Raw genomic sequence first — 17068 nt, forward strand, 5'->3', positions numbered from 1 at the left:
CCCAAGTGATATGCAAGGAAATCACACTTTACACCAACACATTATTACTGAAACAAAGCAAAGCTGTCCTCTAGGTTTTAAGTAGAATGGAATGGGATGATGTTTTCTGAACTCAGTTTCACTAAAATGGATTTCAGTACATATCCTCCAGTAATGGTATCTCAATATCATCTTCCTGTCTATGCCCTCCCCCGCCCCCCACACACATACAGGTTTTCGATACAGCAAATCTTACTTAGATATACAGGGGGTAAAGCTTACTCACCCTGAACTACCCTTCCTCCTCGGCTCCCCTAACTGCATTATAATCATAGTCATTACTGCCTTAATGATAGTAATAACGTTTTGGCTTCTACAGCACTTCTCAGATGATCTCAAAGCATGACTGCATCGTGACTGTAAAAATTAAGAACGTTTGCCTCCTCTGGAGATGGTGTTTATAATAAGGGCAGGAACTCACAGACTTGTCTGACACCCACAAGTCAAAATTATGAGGAGGCTTGCACAGATTTGTTTCTTTTATTTAGCTAGGAAAGGGTGATTTTATGGACACAGGTCAAGACAAGTCTCCAGAGGAGCCCATCAAAGAAGAAAGACCTATTTCTTATCCAACACTCTCTGACCTTATCAAATACGTTTTATACTGACAAGGAGGAAGAAAAATTTAATGCTTCCATAGTTTAAATCTGCAAAGTGCCTTTCAAGTCATGACAACAAATTGACCAGCTGCCCCATGTTGTCTTGTTCTTTGGTCTCAAGCCAAATTTCTGTAGGACTCAAACTTCTTGTTCCCATTTCAGGTGACACTTTCACAGCTTCCCCAATATTTCACTGCAAGTTCTATATGGTCATTATTATAATTGTGTTTCCATGATCCCAGGAAATCACTTAGAAAACTCTAGAAAACATAAGGAATCCAATTCACCCTTTGTGAGGACTAACCATCTGTGAGAATGGTCCTAAGTTGTGAGAGGTTAAGATATTTCTGCCCCAGTCTAAGAAATTTCCCTCACTCACCCCTCCAGGTTTTTTCAGTAGTTATCAAGTACCCATGTAGTGCCAGGATAAGGCAAAGCACTGGGAACAATATGTAGAGATGTAGTCTGTGCCCTTGAGGAGCTCATAGTCTTTGTAGGCTAGAGATCATGAGAAGGGATAATTGGTCCTGCTTCCACACCATGACTGCCCCAAGAAGTTTAGTCTCTACATGGCAGCAGCAAGAGGAATTCAAAATACAAATGAGATCATATTGCTCACCTGCTCAAAACCCTTTGATAGTTTCTCAGCACACTTAGAATGATATCTAAATTCTGACCATTACCTACACCGGGCTCCCTGGATATCTTGTTGCCTGCGTATTTCTCCAGTTTCATTCTTTTCCCTGTGAAACTTCCAACTTAAGGCACACTCAATTCCTTTCTGCATCTCTAAAAATCTAAGTGTAATCACCTCCAGGCTTCCATGCTTGCTGCTCCATCCTCTTATAACACACATCTAGACCATCATATGACTTGTTCCCTCATTTTATTCAGCTCTTTCCTGCAGCCTTAACTTCTCAGAGAAGCCTTCCTTGACTACTTCCTCTAATGTGGCTATCCCAATCTGTGATAGGTCAACTCTATCTTTATATATTTCTTCACCATACTTACCCCTATCTGGCATTACAATATATGTGTTCCTGTGGGTGATTGGTCACCATGCATCCTCTCTACCAGAGTGTAAGCTCTATATGGGTAGGGATTTTGTTGTGTTCATTACTGTTATGCAAGCACCTAGAATAACACTTTGCACATAGTGTCTGCTCAATAAATATTTCTTGATAAATAAATAGTGGAAAATTCTCTATAACAATATTTCACATAATAATACCACTGGGTCACCTATTTGCTCCTAGTATCCTAAGCATTCTTTAAGGTCTTCAAGATGGGAAAGGAAAGGGAATTGGTCTTTACCTGTTAAACCCAAACACACTAATGTGGGCTGCAAGTAATATCTATTTGCCCACAGTCATCCTTTACTGCCATAATCCCAGGTTTCTCTCTCCTTTACATATGAGGCACTATAATTATGATTTTATTAGTGGAGACTGGTTGTCCAGTCAGCAGCGAGCATCCTTCATTGACAGGTGTTGCCCCATGGATATAGATAGGCCCGATAACTATACCTCTTTGTCTACCTCTGCTCCTGTTTCCTTTGAGCAGGCTTAAACCTGTGCATTCACACATCCCAAGAAAGTTTCCTCATGAGAGCAATAACAGGAACTGGACTGTTTTCATAAAGCTTCGTGTCTATCTTGCTAGCCCCCAGGGGTCAATTTTTATTTTTCATCTTGCTTTCTTATGGGGTATTTCAAACTATCAAAACAAGTTTGTGCAACGGAAAAGCCTACTTTGTTGGATGAACCAAGAGCCTGGCTGCCTATCTATAAACACACACAATTATTTGTGCAAAATATTCATGGGCAGGGGCGCCAGGGTGGCACAGCGGTTAAGCGTCTGCCTTCGGCTCAGGGCGTGATCCCGGCATTATGGGATCGAGCCCCACGTCAGGCTCCTCCGCTATGAGCCTGCTTCTTCCTCTCCCACTCCCCCTGCTTGTGTTCCCTCTCTTGCTGGCTGTCTCTATCTCTGTCAAATAAATAAATAAAATCTTTAAAAAAATATTCATGGGCAAAATGCAAGGACACAAAAGCTCAAGCCTATCAAAATGAGCACACAAGTCATGAGATATACCACACTGGTGCTTCTGAAGTTCTGATAGGTTCAAATAAGTCTTGGAACTTACTGTAAATGTCTCATTCATAATTGCCCCTAATTCTCTATAAAGCTGCCTCCCCAACAAAGATCACTCCCTCCTTTCCACCCCAATGCCCAATAAGGATATTGGTTCCCATTGCCAGAAGGCAGCACTCTGGGGCCTGTGAGAAAACAGGCTGATGGCATTGTTTTTATACCTCTTTTTTGCTTTAACAATCACTTAACAGTCAGCTTGATCTCATTGGCTGACAACAATACTAATTCAGAAATGTGGTTTCCAGTCACACAGGATAAGCCTTGTTTTCTCAGCAGTTTTTCATGCCATCACCTGTCTTTCTAGAAAATGAGGTAAAACACTGCAGTCTTACCAAAATATTTAGTAGGTCATGATGTTGGTTTTCTTTTAAAACTGTATTGGGCTGAGCAAAAGAGAATATCAAAAACTACTTTTCCATTTTCTGAACCTAAAAATGAGCCAGAGCTATGTAGCCACCCACCCATCTGTTCATCCATTCACCTAGCCCTTCTAACATGCACTGAACATCTACTCCAGGGCAGACCCTGCTGGAACTGAACTATAAGTATTAAAAGACACAGTCCTTGCTCTAAATCAGTTATCTACATTCAACCAAAGTTTTTGTCTTCAACAATAGCAATAGCTTTTAGGTCCAAACATATGTAGTCTGTGGAGCTTTACACCTACGAATTTCCCTTTCATTACTCTCTATCAAAGCTTTAACTGAATCCACGCTACATATCTGTGATGTTGGGATTCTCCTATTTCCTTGATTGATTATTCACAGTCCATGATTTACAAAGTACTTTTCACATATAGAGTTTCAATTAATCTTCATAACAATCTGTGAGTTAGATGTCATAAACCTAATTTTATTTATTATTTTAAACTTTTATTTTAATCACCCAGTGCTCATCCCAAGTGCACTCCTTAATCCCCATCACCTATTTAACCCCCCCTCCCAATCACTTCCCCTCTGGTAACCATCAGTTTGTTCTCTATAGTTAAGAGTCTGTTTCTTGGTTTGCCTATTTTTTTTTTTTACCTTTGCTCCTGCTTTGTTTCTTAAATTCCACCTTTGTGAAATCATGTGGTATCTGCCTTTCTCTGATTTATTTCGCTTAGCATAAAACTCTCTAGCTCCTTCTCTGTTGTTGCAAATGGGAAGACTTCATTCTTTATGGCTGAATAATATTCTATTGTTTATTTCATGAATCTCATTTTATAGAAGCAGCAGCAGAACTTCAGAAATGCTGTGTCACTTGCCCAGGATTGCAAATGGTCTTCAGGGTAGAAATGGACATTTCTGACTGCACATAACTGCACTGTGGCTTCCAGTTATCAACTATATTGTCTCTGTTTAGCCTTCTTGGATTGCATACTCCATCAGCAAATATTTGTTAAGCATGAACTGACTATGTGCAAAATATTTGCTAGGCAGGAGTATCCAGTCCTTGCCAGGTTGGTCAGTTTCTTCAGTTCTGAAGTTGATCAAGTTGTTTATCTCCGTGTTCCCTGAATTTAGAACTAGTTTCCTCTACAATTTCTAGACAAATACCATAAAATATCATGCAGACTCTGACTTTGTAACTAAATGTCCATTTCAGCTCCATTTCAGAAAGGGTCAAAGCTTTTCTCCATAACTCATATCATTTTTTAAGTTATTTTCTTATTTCACATAGTAGTATTTAGCCGTAGTCCTTTTTCCCCTTGCCCCACCTAGAGAGAGACGTAAGTGGATTAGAGGAGAAAGGGATAAGTCATGTTGCAATTCTGCAGTACTTGAGAAACACAGGTGGATGAGCCCATGGCAAGTGTAAATGGGAGGCCATGAATCTAGATGACTACACCAAAGCTCAGGTTCCATAGATAGTTCTGTAATTTCTGCCACTTTTTAACCAGAACCACTTCCCTCATTACCTTCATCTCACACTTGCCGCTTGTTGAACAACTTTAAACCCTAGTTCAGAAAGACGGCCCTTAAGATAGAAAGATGTGAAATCAAAAGCAGATGCTTTAATGTACTGGGGTCATGTCTGGGTCTGGAAATGGAAACAGGGACAGCAGGTTTTTATATTCTCTTGAGCAAATCCCAGGACATTCTTTAAAATGAAGTGGTCAAAAAATATAAATATTTCCATTAGTCAAAGGATAGCAGATCAAGGTTTGTCAAATCAGGAACCACGAGAATGTCTCCAAGTGGAAAGGTTTGCATGAGTACTGAGGCACTCATTGTTACCAAGAGCTTTTGTGAGACGTATGCACCCTTCTGCCTCACTTTCCAGATATGATGGCATGGGATGTTAAAGAAAACAAGAATTAAAGGACACAGGCACTAAAAGGAAAAGGGTGGGGAAGGTGAAAAGAAAGGAGAGAGGGTGGATGGTATAAAAAAAAGAACAAGTTTTTTTTTTAAATTAAGATTTTATTTATTTATTTATTTATTTGAGAAAGAGCATGTGTGAGTAGCGGGGAGGAGCAGTGGGAGGGGGACGGGGGAAAGCATTCCAAGCAGACTCCATGCTGAGCATAGAGCCCGACAAAGGGCTTTTTCAGGACTCTGAGATCATGACCTAGGCTGAAACCAAGAGCCAGAGACTTAACTGACTGAGCCACCCAGGTGCCCCCAAAAGAACAAGTTTTGAAATCAGATAGGCATTAATTTAAATTTTGGCTTTTGCTATGTGTCTTTGCCCAAACTGGCTCATCTCTACAGTGGACACAGTTATATTTACTGTAGGACAAATGTAAAGATTAAATGAGGTTTTGAATGAAAAGAGCCAGCATGGTGCTTGACAGAGCAGACCCTCAATAAAGACAGGTGGCAGTGACTTTTTATTTATTTATTTATTTAATTAATTTATTTATTTATTTATTTTAGGGTAAAAGATTGAAGAAAGAGAAGAAAAGATGTTCTCACTGAATGGCATGTCATTCTCAAACCAGATTTTTAAGACGTTTCTAGTTCTAAAAATCTACCTGGATGGTCCAGGATCTTTTAAATGGATTATTATTTGAACTATTCTGGTAATTCTATAGTGTATGGCTACAAAGGTAAAGCTGCCCAAAATAAAAACTGAAAAAAAGTTTTGAGTGCACTGTTCTTCTCAATCAGAATCACCTGTGGAGCTTTTGAAAGAAATAAAATCCCCAGGTCTGACCTCCACCTAATTTGTTTTGAGTAGGTCTTCGGCAGAGCTTAGACATTTGTACTTTTTTTTTTTTAAGTTACACAGGTATACCAACACCCAGACAAGGTAGTACACTGCTGTTATAAACACTACATAGAGTTGGGCATTTGGGCAATGTGAGGCTCCTCCTTCCACTATCCTCAATTACTGCAAAACATCAGCAGGGAAATAGATATTCAACATTGCAACTTTCTTTATCAGATTGACACCGACAGTTACAAAATATTTTAGTTTCTGCATCTATTTGCTCAAACTTCCTCTGTGTTTATACCCATCGAGGAAATCAAGATGTACCCTATAAGAGAGACTATGGAAACACGGTAAACCTTTCCTCTAGAATGCACTCCACGCTGTAACCAATCCTTCACGGGTCTATATAATGACATTTATAACTTAATGACATCTACTTCAAATGCGTAGAGAAGTACACCCTTGAGAATGGGGCAATGACTGTATGTCGCATGTCATGTTCTTAAGAGTGATGGGGGTAACATTACGTAATTTGACATTTTGCTTCAATTTGTTTGGCTGCCTCCAACTGCGTGAGTTACCGATTGGTGTACGGAAAATGAATTACTTCACTTCCGAATGGGTCATGAGGGAATTAAAACAATCAAGGCTAAATGGCTAACAATGTACCACGTTCCAGTAGAAGACCCTTGATTGTCCACTGATCCTTGTGGAGTACACTTTTCATTCAAGATTACAGCTTTGATTGCTTAAAAAACCATCATTTCTACCATCCCAAAAGGAAAATTGTTATAAGAACACAGTGTTTATCCTTCTAAAGTTAACCATTTTGCAAAGCCTTGTTTGCAAAACCCAAATGAGCTTATAATGCATTTGTTTTTTAATATGCAACAGAAAAATTGTTCCAAATACATTTTAAAATGAAATGCCAGAAACTTGGGAAAATGTACTCAGTGGGCCAAGAAAACAAAAGAATGGATGGTGATGAGAGTTTCCCTTCTCTTTCATCAGGTTCCACTTAGCTAAGGTCAGTCATGCAATTGCAGATAAACAAAGGAACTTACATCTAAACATGGTACATTCCTAACAGGACTTCTCAGCACAGGGGAGAGGGGCCGTCTCGGTGCTTCCCTACCTCATGGAAGCACCAGCTGCTCCTCATCACTTGGGGAGCAAGTTGCAAAGCACACTAGTGACGTATAATTAAAGTGAAGAAATTCCATTCAGATGTAATCATAAAGGGAAATGACAGAGACACAAAAGAAATGCAGAAATTAAAAAAAAAAAATTAAACCCACTAAAACCTTAAAGGCCTGAAGTGACCCCAGATTATTAAAAAACAAAACAAAACAAAACAAAAAACCCAGATTGGACTTAAAAAAATTTTCCCTTTTGATAGGAAAGCCAGATCAATTGAGATGAATTCTGAGAAAAGAAGGGCTTGTTGGTATGAACAGATACCATGTTAATAGCTTAACAATGCAGATCAGCTGGTGGAAAAGGAAGGGTTGTGGCTCATCAATCGTCTAATTATTTACCTTCCTTAGAACACTGGGAGCTCTTACAGGAGTTTCCAAAGCTGAGTTTATTAAATGCGTTTAGTCTTACCAAATAAGTTTAAGGCAAAATCACTTTGAGACACCCTGCGTATCTTCCGTCTCTCATAAACATTTAAATATAATGGAAGTTTCTATTCAATAATTTTATTTTATTCCATGGCTCGTTTGCACTTTCTCTCTTTTCTTTCTCCCACATCCTCTGTCTTCTCTCTCTCCCTCTCTTTTCTCTGAATAAAGAGAAAAGATCCAATGTCTTTTTCACAATGTTCTCAAGACATCTAAGGAGAAACACACCACTGTGGTATGAAACAGATTAATCTTTCACTGAAATCGTCCTTCATACATTTTTTTAACCTGAAATAAAATTACCGAAACAACCTAGCCTCATGGGAATAGTGATGCAGGCAAGGGCACCATCCAAAGTATTTGTGTGGGCCATTAGTTTCATTAGTACAATGGGTATATGGCAAAAGAGTGGCCTGATGTGGAAGAGGAGAGAAAAAAAATGATGCATCAAATATATTTGCAGCATTTGCTTGTCAAGTTACCAAACTACTGGCCTCCTATAGGTATCAAAGACAGCTGGGACCCGTCAGCTTCACTTTTCATATTCCCAGACCTGAGTCACTGGCCCTAAATTGACTTGTATCACTGGGGGTAACTTTACATCACAAACAGCTAGCTCTACTATTTGAATAGTTGGGAACCTAAAACAATATATGCAAGAAGAGATGTTAATGAAAGTCTATTAAAACCTGCTTACCAGATTCCATCAGCTCTCTTGGTAACAGCACATTCATAAGCTTCACTCTTCAGAAGCAGCATGAAATAGAGCAAAGCACATGAACTGAAGAGCAGCGGAGACCACATTTTAGAAGCTCCACCACAGGCCATGTGACTTAGGAAATAACATTTACTGAGAAATTAGTATTTCCCAGGCATTGTTATTAGCACCTGACATGTATTAAGTAGAGTCTATATAATAGCTGTATGAATTAGATATTATTTTACTGATGTTGAAACAAATACAGAGTTTCTAATGGCTAATTAGTGAAAAAGCCAATATTTGAACTCATGGTGCTAGCTGTGAAGTGATGCTCTTAACCTCTATGCTTTACCATTCCTCGGCATTATTTAATTTGTCTGACTCTAATCTATGAGAAGGTAAGGATTGTGATGATTAAATAATACATAAAATGTCCGTAACATTAAATAGTGCTACCCTGAAGGGGACTTCTAATTCAAGTCATGAGGAGGTAACACTGACCAGATTTATCCTCCTACCTTAAACAAGAAAATTAGTGGGGGATGCGGTGATGTGAAACAATGATATTCAAATATACAACTGGCAACACAGGACAGTGGTCCCCGAGAAAAATGAAACCAAAGGATCTCTATGATTGCCCCCACCTACTGCCTACAGAGTTTTCAGGCTGCAGTACAGAAAAGGGGATCCCAAATAGAACCAGAGGTCTTTCTGAACTGAGGAGACAAGAGACTGGAGTTCAAGGAGGCTAAAAGAACTAGGATTAGTGGGGCAGAGTACCAGAGAGGGAGTTACACAGAGAGCAGCCCCCAGAAATCTGATGAGGGGGTGCCCTTGAGTTTTTGGCTGAACACTGATGTGCATGCGTGTGAAAGGAAACTATCCAAGAGTAAGGGAAGAAGACGGGAGCAATTCCTGAAACTCACACAGGGCTAAGAATAGTTCTATTCCAACCACACTGTTGGGAAAGATCTCCTTATACATGGGGAACTGAGTCTTCAGTATGGCATTACCTTAGAAGTAGAGCTAAATTAGTCTTAGACTACACACTGCATTTGGGTCTGTCCTAATGAAACTTAAAAGCAAGGTGTAAAAGGATCCAACTGATTCCAAGAACTTTAACTGAAAACTAGAACAAAGCCAAACAAAGGTCATCATTCAAGTACATATGATTCACACAATCAAAAATTACCAGGCATGCAAATAAGGGGGAAACTATGACACATTTTTAGGAGAAAAATCAATCGATAGAAATAGATCCAGAGATAAAAATATGACAAAATTAGTAGACAAGGATATTAAAACAGCTACTATAAATAGGTTCAAGAAGGTAGGGAAAAAACATGAACATGACAAAGAGAAATGGAATATGCAAAAAGAACCAAATCTGACATGAAAAAATGCACTGAATGCGATTGAAAATAGATTAGACATTGCAGAAGAGAAGATCAGTGAACTTGGAGACAGAGCAAGAGAAAATATCCTAAATAAAACAAAGAGAAAGAAAAGACTTAAATATGAACAGACAATAAACGTGGGACAATATCAAATGATCTAACATTCAAATGGAGAGGGGAGGGGCGCCTGGGTGGCACAGCGGTTAAGCGTCTGCCTTCGGCTCAGGGCGTGATCCTGGCGTTATGGGATCGAGCCCCACATCAGGCTCCTCTGCTATGAGCCTGCTTCTTCCTCTCCCACTCCCCCTGCTGTGTTCCCTCTCTGGCTGGCTGTCTCTGTCTCTGTCAAATAAATAAATAAAATCTTAAAAAAAAAAAAAACAAATGGAAAGGGGAAATGTTTGAAAAGAAATGGCAAAAATTTTCTTAATTTAATAAAAACTATAAACTCATAGGTCCTATAAGCTCACCACACCCCAAGCAAAATAAACATGAAGAAAACCAATCTAAGGCACATATTTAAATTGCTGAAACCAGTAATAAAGAGAAAATCTTAAAAACATTCAATGAAAAATGCATTACATATAGAAAACTGAAAGTAATAGCAACAACAGACTTCCTTTGAGAAACTATGCAAGCAAGAAGACCATGTAGTGACAGCTTTAAAAGTACTGAAACCAAAACACTTTCAACCAAGAATTCTACACCCAGGAAAAATACATATCAAAACTGAAGGTGAATTTAAAACTTTTTCAAACAAAAGCTTTAATAATTTATCACTAGAAATTCTTCAGACAGAGGGAAAATGATACCAGAGAGAAATTCAAATATCCACAGAAACATGAAGAGCACCAGAACTAGTAATATGTGAATATAAAAAACATTTTTTTTGCATTTGGTAAATTTTCTTTGAAATACAATTCACAGTTTAGAATAAAATTAATAATAATGTTGTATGGGCTTTATAATATATGTAGAAGTAAAATGTATGATACTGATATAAAGGATTTGGTTTGGCATGAGTCAATTTCAGTTTAATGCTATACAAATGGGGGTATTTGTATTAATTCAATCACTTCATTTAAAGCACTCAACATAGGACCTAGCACATAGTCATTAATGCTAACCATTGATGTTACATTTACTCCTGAATAATTTGGATTTTTACACTAGAAGGTAGAAGTACATTATTCAGTGCCATGACAAAACATATTGATGTTGAGGGAAAAAAGAAAATCAGAAATGCTGATCCTGCTTTTATTTAAAATTTTGATATTGTGTTCACATGGACTTTTTCATTATTTTTTATTTTTTAAAATATTATATGAACATATTATTAATGGGGGAGGGGTTTTTGCCTAAGTCTAGTGCCTCATCCTCATCCCAGCCCTGTATCACTGATGTAAATAAAAGTAGTTGGGGAGAGGCTTATTCATTGATTACATGGCCCACTGATCAAATATTGGAGAGTTATAGGCATGGCTTCCCACTCTGAAAGAATGGGAGATGTATCGTAAGGGCGAAGTGTTTTTTCACTATTCAAGGCATTTCCTATGCCTTCTTTCAAATACCCGCTTCTCCTAACAGTATTTCTACAAAGAATGCAGTTTACTGAAAAGTTGTTTGCACAACTCTTCATAAAAATGTTTGGCTGGCAAAATGACTTCAAATAAGAATAGTAATTTGGTAACACTCAGTGTTCTGTTTGTGTCAAGTATTGTTCTAAGCATTCTACATATGTCAAACGATTTACTTCTCTCCATAGTCCTATGAAATAGGTACCATTTTTCTCTCTATGTTTATAGATGAGGAAATTGAGATCCTTTAAAGTTCTCAACATCACGCAACTGGAAAGTGACAGTCAGGATTTGAACCTAGGCTTCTTGATCTGGGGCCTCAGTCTTAACCACCATACTACATGGCCTTTCACTTCCAAACTTAGGAGGCAGAGATCCAGAAAACCATAGGATGTCGGTAGGCAGCAAACACATCTAGGACCCTTAAATTCCTGCTTTTTATGTTCCCAGAAATTGACTTGACTAATATCATGGATGGGTAAACCACATCAACAGCTGGTTCCACTGCCTAAATATTCAGGAATATAAAAGAACATTCTTCGTGATTTATAGTTAAATTGGCTGTTCGTTGGCAGAAAGAAACACAGAACACACACACATACATCCTTTGAGTATACATGGGAAATCATTCCACTCGTCCAGAGAGATTTGTGTAGAAAGCAAGAACACTGGGATCTGTTAGGCCTGCGCCCCCTTTTTCTCATTATGATATCTTTGCTGTCATGAAGTCCTCTGACAACACGTCAACTTGGAAAATGGTATCTCTATTGAAAGCTTGATGAGTACATCTTATTTTTAATGCTAACTAATTCCTGCTTGCAGATAATCCTCAAGTGATGTTTACAAAAGATACACAGAAAAGACAGGACAAAAATAGTTACTATGAAATTCTCCACAGGCTATAAACAGTTTTAACTTTTGGCAAAAGGACTTTATTATTTACACACTCAGACAAATATAGGTCATACTCTTCTCTGATTATTAATGTTTTTCTGCAAATAATTGACAGCGTGTAAATATACCAACTGAACCCCTTACTGTGTCTTAATTAAATTCTAGCAATCTTGTTCAGAGTCTTGTATATTTGGTTTATCTTAGGATCATCATTAATATATATCAATAATATTACAGTCAGAGATCTTTTCTTGCCTTCTTTTTCTAAAAACAAATACAGTCAGAAGTAATTTATTTCCAATGATAGATAATGTCTAACTCCAAAATCTCAAGATTCCAATCTCCCACTGTCCAAATGTCCATAAATTTCAATAACATCAACTCAAATGCCATAATCTTAGTAAAGAATGAGGCGGCAGATTCCGTAACTGAAGTAAAGAACACACTGGTTTACATTAAAACAGTTATTTCTCTGTCAAATCCTCACAGCAAGAACAGAATCTCAGTTCAACTTTTTTAGGCCAAATGAAGCATCATGTTTATAAATAAAGCCTTCAGTCCTTTTCCTCTCTAAGCAGTAAATTCTTTGCAACCTCTGGCATTTGCAGTATGAACATCTGTCTGATTTAGTTGCAGGACAAAGGTACTCTGTTATGGAAAAAGCAGCATTTCTCCACTCACCCATATCCCAAAACATTCCTAAAATGTAGGTGTCCTATGGAGTCTGTGGTAGGTGGAATAAAGACTCCCAAAATATGTCCACATCCTCATCCCTCGAAGCTATGAATATGTAAATTATATGGCACAAAAGACTTTGCAGATTCAATTAAGGTTAAGGATCTTCAGAGGATGAAATTATTCTAGATTATTCAGGTTGACCCAATTAATCACATGGGTATTTAAAATAGGAAAACCTTTCTCAACTGGGTTTAGAATCAGAAAGGGAGATAAGACTAATGGCCAGAGAGATGCAGTGTTGCTAGCTTTGAGACAAAGCAGAGACTGGACTTGGGTCCCCTCACCCTGACCATGAAATCCAGCATTCCTTGACAGCTGAAACCCTATGCCCTATGCCTGTCGAGTGGCATATCTTACAGGAATGCAGAAGCAGGATGCTTACCAAAGGAGGGACTCAGCTACAAAGACTGGTGAAGACTGGATCAAGGTAGGCCCCTGTGCTGACCTTTCATCCACGTTTTCTCTCATTTTAATACTAAGAATTATGCCGAGGGGTGGAGATTTAATATGCTAATGAGACATGTACATGTTTTATCCACTGTGCCAATGGGCCCAACTTCCCGTATCTCTCCCCACCCCTCCATGCTTAGATCTCACTCCTTTCCTGCCTCAGCCTCTTTAAAAACAGTTCCCAATCTTTGTCCTCAGAGTCCGTAGGAAGGGCCCTTTCCTTCATGCCGCCTCCCTTGTGAATTGAGCATAAGCCCCAGTAAAAACCTTGCCTGGAAAGTCTCACTCGGTCCCATTTGACTTCACTTCTTGCAGAGCTCAAGGACCTGAGTCAGTAACAGCTTTGAAGATACAGGAAGGGACCACAAGCCAAGGAACATGGAACACTCTCTAGAAGCTGGAATGGGCAAGAAAACAGACTGCCTCCTAGAGCCTTCAGAAAGAAATAGTCGTGTTGACTCCTTGATTTTAGCCCAATCACACCTGTGTCACACTTCCAACCTGTAGAACTATAATAAATGTGTTTTAAGTCACTAAGTTTGTAGTAATTTGTTACAGCAGCAATAGGATACTAAAACAAAATATATTCAAGTTAAGAGGCAGCTCGGCTTCACAAGAAATATGATTGCACCTTTACAATAGCTATTTTTAGCATCTATTCCTACCAAAGGAAATGCGTTGTGATGGGTTAATTTTATGTGTCAGATAGGCTAGTCATGTGGTTCCCAGAACAAACTATTTCTGGGTGTGTCTGTGAGGGTGTTTCCTGATGAGATTAGCATTTGAATCATAGACTCAGTAAAGCAGATTACCTTCCCAAATGGACATCATCCAACCACTGAGGGCCTGGAGAGAACAAAAGGTGGAGGAAGAGGTAATTTTCCCCTTTTGCTTCCTGCCTGCCTAAATTGGGATATCTCATCCCTTTTTTTTTTTTTTTTTTTTTTTTTGGTCCTAGACTACGATTTATACCCTTAGCTTCCCCAGTTCTCAGGACTCAGAATTTTATTTTATTTGAGAGAGAGAGAGAGACTGAGAGAATGAAAGGGAGGGGCACAGGGACAAGCAGGGAGCATGACTTAGGGCTCTATCCCAGGACCCTGAGATCAGGCCCTAAGCTGAAGTCAGACACTTAACCAACTGAGCCACCCAGACACACCTGAATTTTCTTTTCTTTATATAAAACCATGTATGCTATTAGGACATAAAGAATTTATTAATCTTCTATTTTCCAAGAAATAAACTGAAAGTGTTAAGTACTGAAACCAAAACCACAGAATTATAAACCTCAAGCTTCAACAATTTCTCATCGGTCCCTACGATACAAGATCCCCAGAATTTCCTAACAATTAACAACTTTTGATTTTTCCTATCTTGAGTTTGCCATCAGGTTGTAAGTATACGAGGTGGGGGAGGAGAGGTGAGCGCCATAGGCCTGACTCCTGGGTGATTTTCTTAGAGCATCGGAGTTTCACACCTACCTGGCAGATCAATTTATCATTTACTCATTCCTTAAGCAACTATGGATCGTGCCTCTGTAAGTTTCAGGCACTGTGCTAGGTGCTGGGGATGCAGTGGTGAATGTGACAGGCCATGCTTCCATCCCAGAAGCTGGAATTTACTGAGTTTACAGACCAATGAAAGCTAATTGGACAGTAAGACTTTCTCCCCAAGCTCATGAGTACCTAGTCGAGACTTTTGCTCTACAAGTATGAAGAAAAATGACTTAGTAACTACTGAGACTGACTTCACCCTCCCGGTGACTTCTAGCTTTGCATCTAAACCCATTTCTGACCGGCAAGAGCAGTAAACCAGAGGCCCTACAACTTTATTCTGTTCTCTGCTCTATAAAATGCTTTCCTCGTGCACAAGCTGAGCAAGCCTTTTAACCTGGTTGTTCTCAAATTCTAGTGTGCAAAAGAACCACCTAGAGTACTTGTTTAAAATACAAGTTCCTGGGCTTTCATCAAGATAGTTTGATTAGGTGGGGGGACATGAAATCCAAGAGTAAGAATTTTTAAACAAATACTCCCCCTGAAATCTGCTCAGATGACTACAGATTGCACTTTGACAAACACTGATTTAACTCCTACATTTTTCATATCCATAAGGCTATGCTGTTACTATCTTTTTAAAAATGTTTTTTTATTCTGAATTTTAAAAAATTTAATTTATGTTGAAGGAAAAAAAATCACGCAAACAATAAATCAGCCCACCTTCTATTCTACAGAGATAACCACTATTAACATGTGGTAGGTTTTCTCCCATCTGTTTCCTAACTGAACTAAAAAATATTTAAATCATGCTGTATATGAAGCTCTGGGTCTTGCCAATTTCAAGTAAGTATTATAAACAATTACTTACATGATTAAATCCTTCAAAAATGGAATAGCTTTTGACTTGGTGTTATTTTAGGTTGCTTAGTAAAGCCTATAAATTTTGTCAATTTTTTTTTAAGATTTTATTTATTTATTGGACAGAGAGACACAGCGAGAAAGGGAACACCAGTAGGGGGAGTGGGAGAGGGAGAAGCAGGTTTCCTGCTGAGCAGGAGCCTGATGCAGAGCTCAATCCCAGTACCCTGGGATCATGACCTGAGCCAAAGACAGACGCTTAACGACTGAGCCACCCAGGTGCCCCAAATTTTCTGTCAAATATACATACTTTGTAATAACCTTATTCTTAGATATTTTCAAATTTTGTGATTATTAAAGAAATTGTTTTCTATTATCTTTTCACATTTTAAAATATGAACATGTAGGAAATCTAATTCTTACGTGTTTAAGTTTTAGAAGGATACTTTGTTTCATTCTCTGCTGGGAATGGCCAGCAATCCCTGTACCGATGGATGAATGATTACTCCAAACACTGCTATGAAAGAGAGGAGAAGGCAAAGGGGTCAATGCTCAGAGACGAAGACCCTTTGCTCTTCTTTGCTCCTGCCTTTATGGGTCTTTCAGGACAATTCCAAATCTTCATCACTGTTTCTCAAGCAGATGATGCGTGACAAGGGTCTTACGGGAACTGGGAGGATCTGTTTACCGGAGAGATATGATATGCTAATCTGTGTGTTCTCCGAGGTCTGCTAAACATAGCCTAAGGGACAATGCCTACATCTCTTAGATGCCAGGGCGGCTGTCTGGGCTAAGAAAGCTTCAGCGAGGGCAACTCTCTGGGGCATTCCAACTGCAGAGTGGTCACGCAGGCCTCTGCATTCCAAAGGTCTACGCCTTTCTCCTTCCAACACCTTCACCTTCCATCACCCCCAACAGCCTCCGTGTTACATTTTAGCAAGCTAGGTATTATGACTGATTTCATGCTCTACATTAACCCCAACATCTCCCCCTTTTTATTTCTTTAAAGTGGCAGCAAGCAGTTCCTGAGACAGTTGTGCTGTGTGAATATGCTTCACATCTCTGGCAGGGGATAGGGCATGTACTCCAATTTTGATGATGAGAAGATGAGAAGAAAAACAGTAATTATTATTATAACAGCAACTCCTAAGAATCCCCATTTTGTGGAAGAGAACCATGTGCCCAGGTTAAGCCACTCCTGATTGTTAGAAAGAGATTGCCAAGCTTCTGTATGAAGCTTATGATTTTCCACCACCGTCAATTAGACGAGGATTTGATCCTTTAGTTGCTGCACTTCAAAAGTTAAAATATCATGGAGTGATCCATACATTTGTTTCTTTATCTTTTCCCAACCCTGAATGGTCTGGCTCCAGGGCATGGGGATAACACAGATGGATCTG

This window comes from Ailuropoda melanoleuca, chromosome 14 (genome assembly GCF_002007445.2).
Source record: "Ailuropoda melanoleuca isolate Jingjing chromosome 14, ASM200744v2, whole genome shotgun sequence".
NCBI classification, from domain to species: domain Eukaryota; kingdom Metazoa; phylum Chordata; class Mammalia; order Carnivora; family Ursidae; genus Ailuropoda; species Ailuropoda melanoleuca.